Below are 7,350 nucleotides of genomic sequence, written 5' to 3'. Positions count from 1 at the left end.
CCGGGAGGGAGAATGAGGCCACTCAGCAGGCTAAGTTCGGGGGAATGGGTAACTAAGCTCGGGGTGATTGCCTTGCAGACCTAACTACAAACAACCGGGTTAGACCCCACACGTCAGGGTCCTTCCCAGATCCCAATCCACACGCTCCGCTCTGTGGTCCGCTTTTTCCGAGGAGTTAACGGCTACCCCAGCCCTCCCTGTTCCGTCCCTGCACACCCACCTGCCATTACAACAGCTCAACACCCAAAGGCAGGGACCTGTCTGAACCAGGAGGAGGGGACTGTCTCAGATCACCAATGTCCCTTCATCTCCCCGGCCTTACCCCACTGTCCCTTCCACCCGTCCTTTGCTTCCTGCCAGACGCTGCCCCCTGCCCCCGCTGGGGATGAGACGCCGTTCCTCCTGGTGAGTGCCAGGTGTGGGGCCGGAAAGGGAAGCTGACTGCAGAAGTCACCCATCCCCCCAGGCAAGGCTGGTTAGGAACCTCTAGGGGAGAGCTGGGCAGGGGGGTGGGAGGCGGACGGACAGATACCAGGGAAGAGAGAGCCAAGGAAAGGACAGCTGATGTGTGGCATCTCCAGCCCTGCGTCCTGCCCTTTTAAAGCTTCCTGCCAGCTCACATGTCACCAGAGTAGCAGCAAAGGCAGGCCAGCTCGATCCGGAAGCTCCCCTGGGATCCCACGCCCGTGCACCAGGCAGTCCCCACCGACCCCCGGCTTGTGTCGTCTGGACCCTGGGGCCCAGGTGTCCCAGATGCTCCAGCGCTCTCCGTCCCATGCACCTGGTGATGCCCTCCCTCCACGCTGTTCCCAGAGGGACAGCCACCAGTTCATTCCCTGCCCCAGCCACCCCCTTCCCCTTTGTGCCCATCCTGATGAACCGGCTCCATTCCAGGAATTCCCTGGCCATCAGCGGGAACCAGGGTGGAGAACTTCCAGAACCTTCCTGTCTTCCGGGGACATGCAGAATGAGCTTAGGTCGTGAGCACGGGCAGAAGCTCTGGACCACGAGAGAGCAAATGTTAGGAGGGCTGTTCCTCCCGGGCAAACTGCTTTCCCGCTAGTGATCATTTCGCCCACTTTCCAAGATGGGGAGTTAGTTTCAGGTTCCTTCGGGAGGTCCTTTTCCTTCCCTTACCACCCCCCCCCCCGCCCCAACTCCAAGACTAACGGTCTTGCTCTGCATGCGCGTCTGCCGCTTCTCTAAGCCTGGCCTAGAAGGCACTGGGAAGTTCCCGTAGACAGACACCCAGATGAACCGAGCAAGAGACACCTAAGGGGAACGGAAGGCCTCAGGCAGAAAGGAAGGCGGCCCAGAGACAGCCTCCCCGGGGGCGCTCGCCCCACTACCCTGGAATGTCACTTGTTCAGAAGCACCTTAGAACAAGCGAGTCACGGCTTGGGGCTCGGAAACCTGATTGGAAGCCAGATGAACTTGGGCCTGATTCACCCGAGATGTGTTGACTGTGCACAAAGCTTCTCTTTGCACAATCAACAAAAAGGGCACTTGTCTAGCAAAGTAAGGGCATAAACCACATCGCTGGGGGTGGCCTGTTTAGTCTACCTAAAACAATACTTTGGAAGCACTTTAGGAATATCTATATAGAAGTAGCCTGGGCTAATTATCACCAGTTCTCATGTGTTTGTTAAAGAAACATTTGCAAGACCTTTACTCGGTGACCTTTTTGTAAGACGTTAGTTTGACATACTCCGCGTGTACTTGAAAATAATAAAGTTGCATTTCTTTACGGAAGAGGAATCCCTTCCACAGCTCAGGTTTCTAGACTGAGTACTTGCCTTCCCCCCCCCCCCCCCCCCACCAACGCTGTGGTATTGAAAGGTGTGCGGGACGTGGCCTGTGGAGGAAGCCGGAAGCCGTAAAGAGCGGGAAGGAGATGGGGAGAGGAAGGAAACGGTCTGGGGGCAGGCGATGTCAGCGGAGAGGGCCAGAGGGGAAGAAGCCAGGCTGCGAAATGACCTGGAAGAAAAGCCAGTGGAGGCCTCCGTCCTCGCGGCCGGACATACCCCGAGGGCCACAAAGGTTTGTCCAGAACAGGGAAGGACCTACGAGTCTATGGGGGCCCAGATCCTCAAGGCCACTTCTGCTTTCTCTGTTCCAGACCAAAATCAGGCCGCCGTCAGTCTGAGGGGTGGGGGAAGGGGATGGTCAAAACCAATGAACAGCCTATACCATAGGCAGAGCCCCGGTCTGGGTGCTGTTTAGGGGACGGAGGGAAAAGTGGCTGCAGCCCTTTCAACTGACCTAAGTAGCCGACTCTGGAAGCCTTCGTGGGCGGGGCGTGACGGGCAGCGGGGAGGGACGTCTGTGTGCTGCAGGTGCAGCGGCCGTCGGGTGCCGGGCGTTCCTCCCCGGGGTCCCCGGGAATGGGACAGGAGAAGACACCAGCACTGATGACCCATGCCAGGATCTGGGAACAGGAGTCAGGAGTCCGTGCCTGCCACCTTCAGCTCCGCGGGCGTGGTGACGGTGACGGTGACCTTAGCGGGAGTATTACCCGCAGCTCACTCCGTGCCCTGACCGTGTCAGACCTTTGTTTGCACAGTCTCGTGTAACTCTACCTCCGGGCCTTCCCTCTTGATAGTCCCGCTGCCGGGAACACGCTTCCCGTCATTCACATGCCTGGCTTCCTCACCTCATTCAGACGGCTCCCCAAATGTTCCCTCCTCGGAAAGGCCCGCACGGAGCACCCCAATAAAATTACGCTCCCGGGAGCCCTTTCCCCATTCTCTTTGATTTATTCATACATGCTTGCTACCTCAAGTTTAGGGAGACGATATATAGAAATGTATGCCCACGATTGAAACATACATAATATTTGGTTTGCTCGACCGACTCCGGCATGCACTCGGGGATATTTTCTCTTCTGTCCACCACCTTTATGTTTAGCAGCTAAAACCATGCCTGCAACATATTAGGCAATGAAAACAGATTGGCCGGGTGACTGAAAGAACCCTCAGGACCCAGTGAGATGCACGCTGCTGTGATCTTTAATTTACAGATGAGAAAATTAGAAGGGTTGGAAAGGTCAAGTTACGTCTTCAGAGTCTCCAGGATGGTGCGTATCCGAATCAGGATCTGACTCTCCACCAGCGTGGCCCCCAGGGCCGGCCCTCTTAGCCGCCACACCACACCCTCTCTAGCCCAGAGGGTGCCTGGCCGGCCCGGTGGTTTGGGGAACCGTGGAGGCTTCGGAGGGAGTCAGGGATTCGCGCGACACGAACGTTGGTGCGGTAGGGGCTGGGCAGACACATGTGACTAGAGAGAGCCAGGCAAAGGGAGAGGACTCGGTCTTAAAGATGCCGGAGGGGGTTAAGAAGAAAGATACCGAGACTGAACAATCCACTAGAAGATTTAGTCCAAGGTGAGAGAATCTTAGCACTGGAGGTAGTTAGGGCTGGAGGTTAAGGCCAACCTCCGAGCCAGACAGAAATGCTTTCCACGGCATTTCCTTTTTATCCACAGAATAGGAAATGTGATGACTCACCCAGCAGAGACAGACGACAAGCTAAATATTCATCATGCTAAGAAGGCAGCAAAAAGATAGGAAAAACTGAGTTGATCGATATCAAAGGAAGACATCTGACACAAAACGAGTCTTTCAAAAACATCCTCAGCTCCAGTGTGAATTCAGTGGAGAATTGTTTTCCAAATTCCTTCAAAGAGCATCTTTAGATTATTTCCACTGTACTAGAATATAGGGGGGGAAATGGGCATTGTCCAGCCTATTTTGTGAGACAAATACAGTTTTGATAGAATTTAATAAAACATATCTTTGATGACTCCCAGCAAATCACAGAATGCAACTGCAGCACATTATATGTTAAACCAAGAACTAACATACCCTAGACAAAATGATTAGATAATCAGCTCAAAAAAATGTTGAGGGGGCGCCTGGGTGGCTCAGTCGGTTAAGCGTCCAACTTGGGCTCGGGTCATAATCTCGCAGTTCGTGAGTTCGAGCCCCGCGTCGGGCTCTATGCTTAGAGCCTGGACCCTGCTTCCGATTCTCTGTCTCCCTCTCTCTCCTCCCCTAACCCACTCGCATTCTGTCTCTGTCTCTCTCAAAAATAAATAAACATTAAAAAAATGTTGAGAAAGTTATCAGTAAGATTCAGCATCTATTCTGGATTAAAGTGTTGGAAGGAAAAGTGTATAGGATGACTAATCATGCTCCGAGAAGACAGGAAGTGATGTAATAAAAGTCTGGAAAACTATAATCATAGCAACTATACCAAAAGCAATAGCAACATTTGAAATCCTGAATTAGGAGTTTATATTTAAGTGGTCTAAATATAGAGACCAACCAGAAGAAATAAAAACTTATTTCAACACAAAACAACAGGAGCAAAAAAAAAAAAAATCACAAAAATCCTGGAAGCAATGAGTTCAAACTTACAGGGTACGAAATACCAATTTAAAAAAAAAAATCCCGTGTATCCCTAAAATTAGTGAGATAGAAAATATAGTACAAACGGCTTCCGTACGCAAAAGAATCAAAACCAATTACACTCAAGATCCCACGTGTGTGGGGCGCCTGGGTGGCTCAGTTGGTTAAAAGTCTTCAACTTGGGCTCAGGTCATGATCTCGCGGTCCGTGGGTTCGAGCCCCGCGTCGGGCTCTGTGCTGACAGCTCAGAGCCCGGAGCCTTTTTCGGATTCTGTGTGTGTGTCTCTCTCTCTCTCTCTGCCCCTCCCCTGATCGCGCTCAGTCTCTCGCTGTCTCTCAAAAATAAATAAATGTTAAAAAAAAAAAAAGATTCCACTTGTGTGACATATGGCACTTATTAAAGAAACTTTAAAAGCGCGGTAAGAGTAACAAAGGCATGAACACAGGTCTTGCTAAGCATGGCTGCTGTCTGGGAGCCAGAATGCAGGAAAGAGAAACAGAAGTTGCTACCAAGGCTCAACCCAATATCAAAATCCTGTCTGTATTTTTACAAAACACGGCCTGTCGGTCGTGACATTCGGCTGCCAACGTGGTCAGGCAAGAACGTCAGAGTTTTTTATAAGTAATTATGAAGCCAAGAAGCTGACAGCCGCGGTGACCCTAGCAGACCAAAGTGACCATTATCAAAACCTTGTCACATCGAGCTCAAACCTGAAAGTTCATCATTCGTTCGCCATATTTTGGGAACTATTTGTGGACCAGCCTCTCTGCGCTATTCTGGGAACTGGGTATGCAGCCGGGAAGAAGGCAGGAAAGGTCCCCCCCGGTCACGGTCACGGTCACGGAGAAACAGACAATTGACAAGTCAACGCATAAGTGGGCAGGATGATTTCAGAGGGTGGAAAGGGCGGTGCGGACCACAGGGACGGACTGTGGGCTGCACGTGTGGTGGCCAGCTATTTTGGATCTGACAGCCAGAAGGCCTCTCTAAAGAGGTAGACTTTTGAGCCAAGATCTGTGGAACAGAACGGGGTTTCCAAAAATAATTTCGATTGATTACATGTCCATCAAGTTGCTTTGGGGGGCACCCTCCCACGTGCAAGGCTGGGCTGAGGGCGGTGCCCACATGGATGGCGCACAGGTGAACTTGGCAATTTTAACTTCAATTCGATCCTTGCTGTCAAGGGTCTTACGAGCTACATTACACACAAAGACTGGGCAAGACTGTTTGTAACAAGTATTCCAAAGGGCTCCTACAAATCCATAAGAAAGAGGAGAGAGTGGGAAAGCGGGGGACGTCAAGAACAATTCACAAAAAGAAACATGAAATCCAGGGGCGCCTGGGTGGCTCAGTGGGTTGGGCGTCCGACTTCAGCCCAGGTCATGATCTCACGGTTCATGGGTTCGAGCCCCGCATCCGGCTCTGTGCTGACAGCTTGGAGCCTGGAGCCTGGAGCCTGCTTCGGATCCTGTGTCTCCCTCTCTCTCTGCCCCTCCCCAGCTCATTCTCACACTCTGTCTCTGTCAAAAATAAACCTAAAAAAAAAAAAAAAAAGAAAAAAAAGAGTAGGTTTATTAAAAAAAAAAAAAAAAAAACAAAGGAACACGAAATCCAGAAAGCCAATTACCGCATGAAAAAATGCTCACAATAACGCAACGCAAATTAAACTACAAGATACCAAATTTCACCAATTATAATGGGGACAGAAAAGGATCGAAGTCACCCAGTATAATCCCACACCTGCCCGTCATTGCTGGGACATAGAGAGAGGAAGAGCCCTTTTCAAGAGCAATCTGGCAGATTCCGCTAAGATCTTAGATGAGAGGATCCAATCCTGTGACTCAGCAACAAACTTCGATGCTACAGAAATTGAAACTTGGGGGCCTAAAGGTAACTATATATAAGGACACCACTTCAGCCATGTTTCCAATGATGAAAAAGAAAAGGAAATTATCCTATAAACGCACGAGTGGTGGGAGTGATCGGATAGACCGCGGTCAATACGGAACATGGAATGCACCACCACCATTGAAGACTGAGTTCAATTGCACAACAGATTGGCAACCACAGGGGACTTGAAGGACTCTATAAAAATTAGGAATACTTTTCCTTCGAGATTCTATTTGTATAGACAGAAAAAAAGCCTGGAAGGATTGCACACACTGTCGACAGCAGTAACACCACCAGTGGGGGATCGAAGTTTGGAGGCAGGACAAGGGGCGGGCCTGTAGTTTTTTATTTGGCACCTTTTTTTTTTTTTTTTACTTTTTGAATGTTTATTTTTGAGAGAGACAGAGTACAAGTTGGGAGAGGGCAGAGAGAGAGGGAGACGCAGGATCTAAAGCAGGCTCCAGGCTCCGAGCTGTGAGCACAGAGCCCGACGCGGGGCTCGAACCCACAAGCCGGGAGATCGTGACCTGAGCCAAAGTTGGGAGTCTCCACCGACGGAGCCACCCGGGCGCCCCTATTTGTGCATCTTTAATTAAGCCGCAAATAAAACGAACAGTAGTTCACTCGAGCTATTTCTTGAGCACATACTACATGTCAGACAGAGTGCTCTACACAGAGCACCTCACTTGAATCCTTACTTTTGCCGCCTTAGTTAGATGATATCCCCCTTACGGACGAGGAAAGAGAGGCACAGAGGGGTTAGGTAACTTGCCCAAAGCCACACAGCTGGTAAGCAGAGGAGCCAGAGTTCCACCCCAGCACAGATTCAAAGGCCCAAGATCTGACCTCTTCTGCTACGACTTCCTAAAAGCTCAAGGTCGAGGGTGGTGGAGAAGGGGGTCTCAGTAAGCGCACGCTCACACACAGTGCCTGCTTTGTTTTTCTGTCAGCTGCCGAGGGCCCCTGGGAGCCCCGGAAGCCCGAGGGACCCAGCGGGGACCCCGGGCCCAGTCTTGCCCTCACACTGAAACTCTCACTGTGGCGGAAACTC

The sequence above is a fragment of the Prionailurus bengalensis genome, chromosome E4, assembly GCF_016509475.1.
Source record: "Prionailurus bengalensis isolate Pbe53 chromosome E4, Fcat_Pben_1.1_paternal_pri, whole genome shotgun sequence".
Lineage (NCBI taxonomy): Eukaryota > Metazoa > Chordata > Mammalia > Carnivora > Felidae > Prionailurus > Prionailurus bengalensis.
Note: the sequence above shows the minus strand (reverse complement) of the source record.